This window comes from Protopterus annectens, chromosome 1.part1 (assembly GCF_019279795.1).
Source record: "Protopterus annectens isolate FY-2018-M chromosome 1.part1, PAN1.0, whole genome shotgun sequence".
Lineage (NCBI taxonomy): Eukaryota > Metazoa > Chordata > Ceratodontiformes > Protopteridae > Protopterus > Protopterus annectens.
The window spans coordinates 1,107,660,906-1,107,675,905 of NC_056726.1; the positions used below are offsets into that span (position 1 = coordinate 1,107,660,906).

Sequence of the window (15,000 nt, forward strand, 5' to 3'; positions counted from 1 at the left end):
ACTCTCTCCTTGCAACCCTTCCCAGCTCCACTTCCACAGGAAGTCTAGCATCCTCTGACAGTGGTGCCTTACTGTCATCCTGTGTACTACTAATCATATCTACCTTTGCAGTAACTCTGTCCAAGGGAACATCAGTACCCACAAGCAGCTGTGGCTCACCTTCAGTCTCACTGCTACACAGTACCCCCCCCTGAAGAAAACACCTCACCAGTCCTTCCTGCAAGTACACAGCCTGTCTGGGTCTCCTCCAGTCTACCAGACCCACATGCTTGTCTCTGTGCCTGACTGGATGTAACTGCATAAGCACATGGTACTGCCTCATCCAAATCCTTCCCTCTCAGGACATCTGCAGGATGGTAGTTTAGTACCCCTGTCATCTCAAGACAACCTACTATTGACATTTTGTCTTTTCCACTTACTGGCTCACTCACTTTTGGTTCCCCGCCTTGCCTCTGTGGACACCTGAATACCACATGGCCCCACTAGTTGCATTCAAAACATTTAACCCTAGCTCCTGGATGTGTACCTGGACTAGTGGCTTCCCCTGCTACTGGCAGATTCTGTTGTGGCAGCCTGTGCTGCCCACCATGGGTTCCTTTAGACCCATGAGCAGTACTGGGGGTCCCCTTTCTGTGCAGGACTGCCCTGCTTGACAGATATAGGTCTCCCTTCTTCCTCAACTCATCTGAAGTAGCACATTGTCTATCAGCTAATCAGATCCTCATGTCTTCAAGCAAAGAGCTAAGGGCTTGTTCTCTCGCCAAAATGTCTGCCAGCCCTTCAAAAGTGGTGACCTGACATCCACTCACCCACCTATGGAAATAAGTGCTGAATTTAGCAACATATTCGCATACACACTTTCATCTGCCTTACGTCTATGCTCATAAAACTTTTTCCTATATGTTTCAGGTGCTAGCTTAAAAACTCTATAGGCAATTTTTTACAGCAGTATAATCAAAACATGCAATGTCAGACATCTTAGATAATACAGTTACAGCTTGTCCATGGAGTAAGGGGGTCAAGAACAGTACCCAGAGCACTTGGTCAACTTCATACTGTTTACATACCCTCTCAAACATAGGAATGAAACTATCAAAAGTGTCCCGTTCTTTAAACTGCAGAAGAAATTTACTGACCTTATGTGCTTCTGGGGTTCAGTTATTCTCTTCTGCATTACCTACATGACTCTGGTGAAGAGTCAGCATCTCCTTTTCATGCTGCCTCTGCCTTTTTCCCCTCAGCTTCTAGATGTAGCAGTTTCTCATTCAGCTCACTCTCTAGATGCCTCAGTCTCTCAGCTGCTTCTAATTCTATATGCCTGGCCTCCAACTCAATTCTCTTTAGCTCCAGCTGGATTTTTAAGTCCACTGCAGAAAGGTTGAGCTGTCCATTTTCCAAGGGTATTATATCTCCACTGCCAGCCTGATTGTCCTCCTGGTTACTGTTTTCTGATGCAGCTGTAACCAATGCTGCAATCAGGCCTGCCTTAGTCAGGTTTCCATGCACCAGTCCCCTGACCTGGCACATCTCCACCAGCTAGTGCCTTGTCAGCTTTCCATACTCCTCTGTTGACATGCTGCCTGCTCACACTGTCTAACTAAGCTAACAAAAGAAATAAAACAATTGTGATCTGAACTCTGAGTATTCACTGCATGGCTGTTTTAGAGTACAAAACACCTTCAAAGCTCACTGTACACAAGCTACAGGATTCACTCTACCCACACCACTACAAGCCTATTAGTATTTGCCAAACAATTAATACATGATGTGGATATCCCACCACTGCCACCAATTATTATATGATTCCCATGCCCTGGCACAGCAATCAAGGAGCCTCAATCCTCAGCACTAACACCAGAGAGGGCATCTCATATATGAGGAAAGATAACAAATACACACAGTAAAGTGTAATCTCCCTTAAGAGCACACAGAGATCACAGTCAGTCTGGGGATGGTCACTTCTTTGCTCTCAAGGTCCCCAATAAGACTCCCCACTGGCACAACTATAGGGCCCAGATCTCAGCCTAGTAGGCAAGCTAAAATATCCAGCAATCTCTCTGTCCAACCAGTACTTTGTCTCCCTGCCCAAGTAGCTGACACACACACACACATTGCTATAAGAGTTTATACAACCACACTGACACTTCTGGGGAAGGCTGGCACAGGTTATTCAGCTGTGCCCCTTTTACCCAGACTATAAACTAGTTCTACTTGCCACCACCCACTAATACTTATAAGCTACTCAAAGGCCCTCAAAAGGGTGTCCAATTATTACCATGCAATATTATTATCCAGTTGGTAGTATAGCCCAGGGCTAAAGCTATAGGAGTGGCTTTGTACAATTTTACCAAAGGCATACAAGTACTCTAAAGAGCTTAAAATATCTCTACACAAACCAGCCGCAGTTAAACGGTTTTAAAAATATTTAATAATAAATAATTAAAACCACAAGACAATACTTGCTACTATACAGTGCTAGTCAAGAGTTCAGAGAGCACACAGAAATATTTAAAATAAATCAGTATTACAGTTCTGACATCACAGAAAAACACAGTCTAATCTTTCTAGTTTCTAGCTATTTCTAAAAGAAAACACAAGTCTAAGATAACTTACATATGAGCAAGACAGGCTGTGAGTTAGATGATCATGACAAAAATGCTTAATGCCTTCTGATTCTCTTTGTTTAAATTGCTATTGCAGCCCTGATTCCCATTACATCATTTTTTACACTTTCCTGGCTGGTGTTCCCAGGCTGACATAAACTGCATTTACATTCTTTTACACCTAAGCAGAAACCAGAGCAATAAAGGACATTCCACATATACATTCTGGTCATTAACTTTAGCCTTAAAACAATAGGCAGGAAGCCTTCATCTAGCCCTTTCAGTGCCGAATTGTAAACATCAAAGAGAGTCATGAAATGCTTGAGTTAGCTTTCTTTACAGCAGAGGGCAATGTTGCTACACTGTTTTAAGTTCAACATTTCACAGCATATTCTTTCATTAAAAAAAACAAGCTTGTAGTTCAACATTCATATTTACAAATGATAGAATTATCTGCACAATTCTATCTGGTTAGGCTGGCAGCCTTCACAATTGCAAAAATAATTTTTCTGTATACTGCACTTCTTCGAAAAAAATGTCACAAAAAGAGTCTTTGTTTCTACAAATAAATGCTCTTGCCTTTCTGGGTTCGATACCCAGTGGTGAAATGATGTTATCCCACATTTCATACCCAAGTTCTTTTTCTGTTTTACAACTTATCATTACTCCGTGTTTTATTCTTACTTCCATTATCTTTTCTTCTGTTCTTTCACCTGCATTCGCAGTCTGTGCATGTGATTGTTTTTTCCTGCCCTTATATCTTGTACTTCCTCCTCCTGCATTCTGTCCATTGTTTTGCCTCATGATATTGCCTTTTCACTCTCTGATTCATTTTTCTCAGTCATCTCTTTGAAATATACATCCCACAGCCCCCCTCCCCAACTGAAGGGTTGTAACAACACACTGTTGTGGTTTATTTTCTGTTGCAAACAGGTTTTGATGAAATTATTCCTTTGAATCCATATTACATAGTTCAGACACATCTTCTCACATTTTAACAAGCTCTTCTGTCTTTTCGTTCATCTCTGCTCCATTATCCTCCATCCATTTAACCGCCAACTCCTATCTTGCTGCATTTGAATGATTAGCTGTTCAATTTACAGTTACAGTTATTCCCAACAGCTTTGGAACATCCTCTTCCTCCTCCATGATTGTTTTTCGGCTTTCTGGTTCTCCAAGCTGCTTATGTTTCTGCCCCAGAAAAAAGGAAGTCTTGCACACAAATTTATCCATGTACACTGAAGAGTATGGGAAGTTCCCTGATGTTGTGACCAAATTTACCCTGGTAGCAGAAATATCATCTCAGGTCTCCACTGAAAAGAGGCATCCAGCCTTATAGGACTAGCCCAGTCAACAAATGATAAATAAATAAATACTATATAAGGCAGTATTTTGCTCTATAAAAGCCCCAAAGTCAATTTTCTGTAACACACAGAGGCTGTAAGTGTTTTCTGTGGTCAAGTGTTGGTCATTGCTAATTTCTCAGAATAAGTTTCTAAGCAGCTGGTTAAGTATATCTTTCTCGTTTGAAAAGAGGAAGTAAGATGCACTAGAGAGCCCAGCCAAGATGGTTGCATAAGCCCACAGATTTGCACAGGGCCTGCAAAAATTATTTGGATAAAAGCAATGTTCCCAGGGAGAGAAACAACCAAGAGAAAACAAGTGAGCAGGAACAAAAGAAGAAACGTTGGACTGCTTTTAAGGCTGTAGTAAAGAGAATCAATCATGCATTTTGTTTGAAACGTTTTTCACAGCAGGCCTGGATGTGAGCTCCTTGCAACAAGCCAAATAACAATTATGAACAGAAGTGGAAAATCTACAAATAATGGTGCAAGAGAGTACTGTGACTGTAATATGTGACACACATATGTATGCTAATTAGATTGCATTCATATGGCACAAAGCCAACTCTTACATTATGGAAGCTACTTATGCATTACTAGGTGTTAAACACTGAGGATTTGAAAAGGTGTATTAGTGGGTTTGTCAAACAGACAATAAATCTTGTCATTAGTGCATATAAAATGAAAGAAATGGAAGAGGGTGAAGCAACTCAGTAGGGCAGAAGCCTGGTGCCCAGTCATCATCTCTTCTCTGGGTTATGTCTCCACTACTCATTAAACTATCATATGATCTCATTTCATGTGGGTATATAACACAAAGGTGCTACTGAAATTTTGTTATATGAATGTGCTTTCAAAGACTTATAATCATAATATGTACTGATATAATATGTAAACTTATGTCATACACAGTTATTTCTATATACCTTTATACATTCATTGTAAATATCTGACGTTCATCTGTTTGGTGTTATATTATACATGTAATTGACTTCTGAGGATGTATTATCATTCTTTATCTATGCTCTTACGAGCCAGCTTGTGACTGAAAAGGGTCAGTTGACCAGCTCAGTCACCTAGTCATCAAATACACAATAAATACAATACATAAATACATGCAAAAATAAATAAGATATGGAGCAAGCTAAAGCATAAATAAAAGATGAGCTGCAGGAAAAAAATCACAGAATACAAGAACTAACATACAAAATTGAAGGACAAAGAGAAAAGATGGATGATCTTGAAAATCCCAAGAAGTGTAACATCAGATAAGAGAAAGTGGTCAGCAGTGAACAGGAGCAGTTTGCAATGTGGCTATTACAGAAAAATACTTGATAGCAGGAAATAAAGTAACACTAAGAAAGAGGATACTCAAGAGTGCAAAGCTGGCAAGCAGCAACAGAAAGCAGACCTAGGCATGTGTTGACATGTTTTCATTCCTTTACTGTAAAAAATGAAATAATAATCAAGCAAAATGACATAAAGTTATCTTATTTCCAGGGATGTTCAAAAAACTGGTCAAGACTTACTCATAAAGCTATGCTGGCAGTATTAAATGAACTAAGAATAAATAGAACACTTGTGGATGTATTAAACGAACTGAGAATGAGTGGAACACCTGTATGGTTGAAATAACCTACAATTCATTAAGAACAGCAGGAAGGGGAATATTGAAGGCTACACATTATGAAGGATGTTGAAAAGTTTAAACAAAGCTATCACAGACAGCTGAATAATACAGGCAGTAAAAATCTGAATCACTTACAAGAGATGGACTGACAAATAACCTTAGATATAGGAGAAGTGATGCAGAGATATTGGGGGATGTGCTACGTCAAAGCCTAAAACCCATGCAGAGAAAAAGAGTGTTTAGAGTAAATAGGACATTGCACTGGAATTCTTTTAGGTGCATAGGTTCATATGTAGGTACTAGGTTATCTTCCTGAGGGCATTTTTAAGCCTAGCCAGAGTGTGTCAGCTTTCGCCGCCCCATTGATTAAATGATCCTCTCTCAAGCAGAGCCAATGAAGTGATCCCAGGGATGTATTTTCTGTTACCCATCCACTCATCAAGGTTTCTCTTGAAGAGTATTAGTGAGGTGCTCTGCCTGATGTAATTTGGAATTTTGTTCCAAAGCATGGGGAGTCTCTGTGACAGTAATCTATCACTCCAGCATGTTCTATTTGTTGTTCTGGTGAGGTTTAGCTCACTAGAGCGCGTGGCTCACAGTGATTTTTTTAGTTGGAGCATGTCCATCAATTCTGAGTTGGACATGGCTTTGTAAGTCAGGCAGAGATCACCTCTGAGTAAGCAATATGCCATTGAGTACAGCCAGAGTTTATTCAGTCAGGCTGCATAGGACATATGTTTGAAACCAGTAATCCTCTTGGTGAAGTACTTTTGTGGTCTTTCCAGCTGTTGCAAGTGTCTTGTGAGGTACATCCCAAATGGGGCATTGTACTCTATGATGGGTCTAATGAGTGATGAGTAGAGGGGCACTATAACCTCTTTATTTCTAGATGCAAACCCTTTAGTAAATGGATGGGCCACATAGAAGGATTTCCTAACTACTTTGGCAATATGATTGTCAAAGGAGAGATTACTATCTACCTGGGTCCCCAGATCTCTTATTACCTCTTCTGTACTAAGGGGGTTGCCACCTATGTGGTAATTTGTGGGTGTTTTGTTTTTTCCAAACAGGATGACTATGCATTTTGTGGCATTTAGCTTGAGTACATGACTTTGACACCAGGTGTCCATCTCAGTAAGGCCCTTTTGGAGGATGTCCGTGTCAGCCGGAGAGTCAATTATGGCTCCCAGTTTGCAGTCATCGGTGAACTTGGTTAGCCATAGTCCTCCTGTGTTTGCCTGTGCTACTGAGAAGTATATGCCTAACAGTAGGGGTCCCAAGACCGAGCCTTGTGGGACAACACTTGTGACTGGTTTAGAGTTGGACCTGGAGCCTGCTATTCTTACCGTGTGAGTTCTGTCAGTAAGCCAGTTGGCAACCCATCTTGTGACGTAGGGGTTTATGTTCAGGCTGGTGAGTTTTCTTTAATACCTGAGTGGGGAATGGTGTTGAAAGCCTTGGCGAGGTCAAGGTAGGCTGTGTGAACCACCTTTCCCTCATCTGTGGCCTTGGTGACTGTCACGAAGAAGTCAACCAGGTTTAGTAGGCATGATCTGCCCTTAACAAAGCTGAACTGGGTCAGGTCAAGTATTTGGAGGTTCCCAATGTCTTTGTTAATGAGTTCCATGATGATGCACTCCATAGCCTTGCAGACCAGGCTAGTCAGGCTTATGGGGCGATAGTTACCAGGGTCAGTTGTGGCCCTACCTTTGTGGAGAGGAATAACCATTGCTGTGCGCCATTCTCTGGGCATGTAGCCTTGGAGAGGCTGAGGTTGAACAGCGTGTTTAGGTGGGGGGTTAGTTTGTTCTGTAGTTCATGCAAAATGCAGCCTGGGACACCATCTGGTCCCACTGACGCTGTGTTTTTGGCTTTTGAAAGGGCTGTTTTCACCTGTGTGTCGTTAATTTTTGGGACAATACACTTTTCTGGTATTGTTGTGGGCCCTTTTGGAGGTGAGAGGGGGGTGAAGTTTGCACTGAATCTATCTGCCAGGATGTTGGCAATATCAGTAGGTTCAGTATATGTTGTACTATTTTGCACTAGTTCAGTGCATATCTGCGAGTTGCCACTTAGATTCTTAATATAGCTAAAGAAGGCTTTGTGGTTATCTTTTGAATCCTTGGCTATTTTTCTTTCGAAGTTAGCCTTGGATGATTTCATGAGGGAGCTCAGTTTCTTACTGATACTGATCAGCGATGTCTTTCCTTCTTGGGATTTGCTTTTTGTCTGAACTAGTTTCCTCCTTCTATTGTATAGCCTGTTTATTGCAGGGGTCCACCAAACTGGTTTCCTTCTCTTAGAGGAGTGAGTCTTGGTTTTGCTAGGGATGGCATGATCCATGCATCCTTGTAGGTGTTCATAAAGTGCATTTGTAAAGGTTTCTGCATCTTAAGTAAGGTGAAGTTTGCTTTAGAAAAGTTTTTTAATGTGGTTTCCTTATTTGGAGGCGGTGGTGTGGTCTGGACATCCAGAGTGATTAGTTTATGGTCTGATCTAACCAGTGACGGGTTGACCTCCGGTGTGGAACACCTGTCACCCATGTTGGTGATGACCAGGTACAATATGTTTTCACCTCTGGTAGGGGAGTTTACCAGCTGATCCAGGGTGTTTGAGTTGATGGATTCCAGGAAGCGCTGGGCCTGTGAATTTGTACTCGAGTAGTTTTCCCAGTGAATGGTAGGGTAATTGAAATTGCCCAATATCAGGGTATTTGGTAGGACCTTCATGTTTTCCAGTGTCTCCAGAAAGGTGGAATGGTGGTCCTAGGTTATGGAGGGTGATCTGTAGCAGGCCACAATTTGCATTGCAGATTTGCCTAATGTTAGTTGCACATGGATGATCTCAGAGGTATCATGTTGCGCCACTAACCTGGAGGTGTAGGTATCCTTGATGAATATGGATACATTCCCTCCTTTTGTGCTTCGGTCCATGTTCTGTGGCTGAAATGTGTGGTATGAGTTGTAGCCCAGTAGTGCTGGGGTGCTCTCTGGAGACTTGAACCAGGTTTCAGTTACTGCACAGATGTCGACGTTCTCCATACTGAGGAGTGCTTTGAGCGGGTGCATTTTGAGATTTAAACTCCTGGCATTGAGTAGCATAACCCTCAGTTTTTTGTTAATTGTGCTGTTTACAGAGGTGGGTTTGACTTTTGAGCCTTTCCTAAAAAAGGCACTATGGGAGCAGCAAGAGCCGTGGCCAGTATTCGCAAGCCTAGGGGTGACAGGTGCAAGCCATCTCTTGCAAAGCAACCTGGATTGTCGAGCATGTCGTCCCAGGCTGACAGACACTGGATCCCCTTTGAATGACACCAGAAGCTTAGCCAATTGTTGAAATTGATCATTTTTTCTTTATACTGAGGTATCATTCTTGGTGAGGGCAGGATGCTGCTCAGGGTCAGGGTCATACCAGCATGGGTTACATGATCAGAGAGCTCTTCCATGTCTCTATTTATGTAGTCCAGGGAGGTACATCTCAGGTCATTCACACCAACATGAACAATGATAGAGTTATATTTGTACTTGTTCTGGAGTGACCTGAGTGCTTGTCCAGCCTAGTGAGTGGGATGTCAGTGTGCCTGACTATAGAGTCACCTATTACTAGTGTGTTAGGTATGTTATTTCACCTTAATGGCTGTGATTGGGCGGCACACTGATTTTGTGTTTTATGTGTTGTCTGGTTTATGATGCTAAGTACAGGTTGTTTGAGTGTCTGCTTTGGAGGTCTCTGATGCTTTTGCAGGTTTTTATTTAGAGCCTCTGAGTATGATTTTGTGTATTTATGTGTATTTTTTGCCAGTGCTGTTTTAGTAGGTCTGTGTGCAGCTGGAGTTGTGGTGCAAGTGTTAACCTTCTCCTCTTGACTGTCTGTTCCAGTCTTGGGTGGAGACAGCTTAGCTTCCAGTTTGGCTGTATAATTGCATCTCTTGCATATGTTAGTGTTTTGTGGTAGGAGGAGAGGGTTGTCTGTGTACATGAGGCAGTTGTAACATTGCCTCAGGATGCCCAGATTCACCAGCTGGACTTGAGAATGCACCTTAAGTTGCCCTTTGGTCAACCCTGAATAGTAGCGTGAGCTGCTTAGCCTCTTGGTTGGTGAGGGGTGAATAAAGAGCAAGTGCTGGGCTGTAAGATGCTTTCTGAGTGCTTAGGTAGAGAGTTGACTAATTTCAAGGGAAAAACTGAAGATGAGACTTAGTGGAGCCAGGAATAATTTAACCATAGCTAACCGGCACTGCCGGTGTGCAAAGCCGTGCAAATGTAGTTTTTATAGTAAGGAAATGAAAGAGATAGAAATTAGCCCAAAATGGCCAATAAACTACTAACTTCTGGGCTGGAACCACTCCTCCAGGGACAGATAGGTTGCTCAAAGCTCCCCTCTCTCACAGGTGAACAGAGAAACTTTCTTCTGTCCAAGTAAGGAATGGGCAACTCAGAAACTAGTATCACAGCCCCGAATTCAGCACTAGCCTGAAAACTGGACTATACTAGCTTAGAAAGGTGGGAAACAAGGAATGTTTTGGTTTTTTTTTTTTTGTTTTTTTGAAAAGATAAGGCAAAAACAGTAAAAAATACACTTAAAACAGCTTTAAAAGACTACAAACGATCAGAAAAGGCTATCGCACTTTAGTGTGTAGCCTACAACAATTAAACAAATTATTTAAACAAAAAACAACTTTTTAAAAGTGCAGGCTGTCAAATAAGTACAATATGTGATAAAAACAAGCTTTTAAATCACAATAAATGCTGGAAAAATCTGCATTTAGGTGGAAAACAGTTAAGTACAGCAAAAAAGTACAGAAAACTGATACTTAATCACTCCAAAATCTCTCTCCTAAGCTAGAAGGCTTGTATCAGTTTAAGGCTTTCTAGTGCTACCCAGTAGGTTAGTTACAGGAAAGATGGGAAACAAGCGCAGATGTGGTCTTTTAAACCAGAAAGTTGAAAGAGATGGACAAACTGTCCAAATGGTCAATAAACTACAATTTCTGGGCCAAGAACCTCTCTTCTCATGGTAGACAGGCTACCTAGTGCTTACCACTCCCGCTGATAAGCTAGAAGGCTTTCCTCCAACACAGAAAGGCTTGCGGGTCTCAGAAGCTTACCAACAGTCTTGGATACAGCAAGTCTGTATCTGGACTAGGCTAGTTACAGGAAAGGTGGGAAACAAGTGCAAGTGTGGCTTTTAAACCAGAATGTTGAAAGAGATGTAAAAAAACTGCCCAAATGGCCAATAGCTACAATTTCTGGGCCAGGAACCACTCCTCTTGTGGGAGATAGGCTACCTAATGCTTACCACTCCCACTGATAAGCTAGAAGGCTTCCCTCCAACACAGAAAGACTTGGGGGGGCTCAGAAGCTTACAAAGAGTCCTGGAATACAGCATCTGTACTGGGACTAGACTAGTTACAGGAAAGGCAGGGAACAAGTACAAACATATCCTTTTAAGCCAGCAAGTTGAAAGAGATGGAAAACTGCCCAAATGGCCAAATAAACTACAATTTCTGGGCCAAAACTCACTCTTCCTCTGGAGGATAGGCTACCTGGTACTTACCACTCCCACTGATAAGCTAGAAGGCTTTCTTCCAACACAGAAAGGCTTGGGGGCTCAGAAGCTTACTAACAATCCTGGATACAGCAACTCTGTAACTGGACTAAGCTAGTTATAGGAAAGGCGGGAAACAGGCACAAGTGCAGCTTTTAAACCAGAAAGTTGAAAGAGAATGAAAAAAACTGCTCAAACAGCCAAAAGCTACAATTTCTGGGCCTGGGACCACTCCTTTTGTAGTAGATAGGCTTCCTGATGCTTACCACTCTCACTGATAAGCTAGGCTTCCCTCCAACACAGAAAGGCTTCAGGGGCTCAGAAGCTTACAAAGAGTTCTGGATACAGCAAATCTGTACCTGGACTAGACTAGTAACAGGAAAGGCAGGAAACAAGCACAAACACAAGCTTTTAAATCAGAAGGTTACAAGAGGTGGAAAAGCTTCCCAAACGGCCAATAAACTATAATTTCTGGGCCAGAAACCACTCCTCCTGTGGTAGATAGGTTACCTAGTGCTTATCACTCCCACTGATAAGCTAGAAGGCTTTTCTCCAACACAGAAGGGCTTGGGGGGCTCAGAAGCTTACCAACAGTCCTGGATACAGCAAGTCTGTATCTGGACTAGGCTAGTTACAGGAATAGCAGGAAACAAGCTTAGAATTTTTTTTTGTTACAGAAAAGCAGCTAAAACAGCAGTAAACACAATTCAAATTGTAGTGCAGGCCAACACACCCGAGCGTGTAGCAACACTACGGCAAATACAGTTCAAATAAATGCAATTAAATTAACGAACGACTAAAAAACAAGTGCAGAAGGCAGTAAATTAGAAGGCTACTAACAAGCAGTAATAAGTGCAGAGTAAGAGCAACTGAACAGATAGCAGCATGCAGAAGAGCAACTAAGCCAGTTACAGTAAGAACAGATGAATAATATATATATATGTATATATATATATATATATATATATATATATATATATATATATATATATATATATATATATTTTCCTGGATAGGAAAAGAATTCCAATGTCCAGGAAAAGAATTCCAATGCAATGTCCTACGTACTCAAAACGCTCGTTAAACTAGTTCTTCACATAAATCAGATCACATCTAACCTTACAACATACTTCTAACCATTTACTCTTACATTCTAAATCTTGAATAAAAGGACTACAGTAAACTTATTTTCCTTAAGTTGCAATTATGTTACAATGTCTATCCTCTACCTTATCTGCTCCTACTACAGGCTATCAGTGTAGTGTATCTATGAAAATTGTAATTATGTTACAATGTCTATCCTCTATTGTATCTGCTCCTACTACAGCCTAACAGTCAGTGTAGGGTATCTATGAAAATTGTAATTATGTTACAATGTCTATCCTCTACCTTATCTGCTCCTACTACAGGCTATCAGTGTAGTGTATCTATGAAAATTGTAATTATGTTACAATGTCTATCCTCTACTGTATCTGCTCCTACTACAGCCTAACAGTCAGTGTAGTGTATCTATGAAAATTATAATTATGTTACAACGTCTATCCTCTACATTATCTGCTCCTACTACAGGCTAACAGTCAGTGTAGTGTATCTATGAAAATTGCTCACCCACCAATTGCTATTAATAATACCTGGTTTACATTCTATAAGTCACTCATTTCCTGATAAATTTCCTCACTTTGTTTATTTATGATTAATTCTTTCACTTCATGTGCTAGGCTATGCAACAATGACATTAATAAGTTTATTTCCATGAGTGTATTTTTATCAAATGTTATATGTTTAATATCTGTATTTCTGTGTGACAAATATGAAGCCGTGTACATGTAAATCTTGTAGTTGTAATTACAAGCACTGTTACATGCTAAACGTGGAGATTTTCTCCCTGGGCCTCCACTCAAAAAGAATTTTTGTCCAGTTAAACTTTCCCAGTAATCAAATGTAAAGCAAATAAATAAATAAATGTATAAGATATAGCCATTTGTATTTTTGATAATTTTACTTTGTATCAAAGTCATTTATGTTATATTTTCTGTAATGTTTTCTTTTTGTATGCAATGGAGCTTTTCTCCCCGGGCCGCTACTGAAAATGGGCATCTGTCCAGTCAGATTCTCACAGTAAACAAATGTCAAACAAACAAATAAATTAAAAAAAGGATGAGACCATGAAGTGGAGACTGGACTCATGACAATAAGAGACGAACAGGAAATAAATCACAAAGGAAAAAAGAAAAGGGCATGGGAGGAGAAACAAGTATATTAATAATATTAATATTATTTAATAAGAATTATATTTCTTTTATTTTTATTTTGCTTTTGTTTACTGGGTTTGTGCGAGTGGGTTTAGTCAAAAATCCCTTTTCAGTGAAGGCCTGTATAGAAAAACTCCAACATATTAATAACTTTTTTAAACAGGCATTGAGTAATATACAATAACAGACATTAAGTAACACTCATTGACAATTACACATACACTTCCTAATTGGATTGCATTCATATGAAACAAAGGCAACTATTACAGTATGAAAGATACTTATGCATTACTAGATGGTGAACACGGAGTATGTGAAGAGGTGTATTACTGAGTTTGTCTTGCAGATAACAGATCTTGTGATTAGTGCATAGAAATTCAAAGAAATGGAAGTGAGGAAAGAAACTTGGTAGGACAGAAAATGTTAATACTGCTGTTAGATGGTAGGGTAAGCTCTGAGCACTTGTTTCTTTCTGAACCCAGATAATTGTAAATAAACAATGCATTCAAGTTTCAGTCTCTGAGCCATGTCAAATGATGAATAAAATAAGTCTGCTTCTGTGCAGTGTGTGTATGCTCCCAAGTGATTTAATTGTGCAATTATTTCTGTCCTTATACAGGTGATCCAGGCCTGCTCATCAGATTAAGAAAATGAGTCCATCATTCAGAAGATTTTTTTCCCTTACCACACAGTAGAATAACAAACTTCACTTCACCATTTTAAACCATAGTTATGTATATGGATGTGCCATGTAATAATAGCAAAAAGTTTCAAAGTTCAGTGTTCTGATTTGCTACACAATGAACAAAAATATTTAATGTTACAGTTTTCTGTAATAGTTGCAAGACATATTTTCTAATTCATGATTACCATTATATTATAACAGTATTCTAAATGCAGATCTTTAAAATAATGCATAGGTCTTAAATATACAGGTAGTATGGTTCTGATGTTGTACATCTAGTCTTAATTTTACATCAAGACACGATGCAAGAGACACGTGCCAGGACTGCAGTACACCTGTTTCTTTCTGAACCCAGATAATTGTAAACAAACAATGCATTCGAGTTTCAGTCTCTGAGCCATGACAAATGATGAATTAAAGAAGTTTGCTTCTGTGCAGTGTTTGTGTATGCTTCCCAGTGACATTTTTAAGAGGAGGCAAGATCACGTTAGGTTGTTTCAGAAATTAGAATTTGCTAAATAGAACAACCAGTTAAGCTGTACAGAGGTATCTTAGGAATAAACACTCCCATTGGTTCAGCTACACAGAGAAAAAGTAATAATATAGCAATAACTCATGCCTGGGTGTGTGTGTAATATTGGATTTACCCACGGTTGGTGTGGTTTGGTCACGAGGGCGAAGCCTGAGTGGCCAAACAAAGACAACGGTGGGTAACTCCAGCATTACCCATACCCAGAAGTGGGTTATTGCTATTATAAAATGACATTATTTAAGAAAAAAAATAATTACTTTTCTTAAATAATGGCATTGTATAATGCCTCCTTGCTGCCCTTCCGCAGATGTCTGGTATTCTGCAGCAGTTCTGATGTACTGCGCATGCGTATGCTTATGCAGTACATCAGAGCTGTGGGTGGAAGCAACGGAGAAAGCAAGACCTCCATTG

The 15,000-nt window shown here is 40.3% G+C and overlaps 1 gene segment (V, D, J or C); it reads left to right on the plus strand.

Moving 5' to 3' along the window:
- Positions 1-14,494, plus strand: part of LOC122813633 — a 237,188-nt gene extending 222,694 nt beyond the window's left edge. Inside the window, exon 4 of the V gene segment in view lies at positions 13,992-14,494.
- The last annotated feature ends 506 nt before the right edge of the window (positions 14,495-15,000 follow it).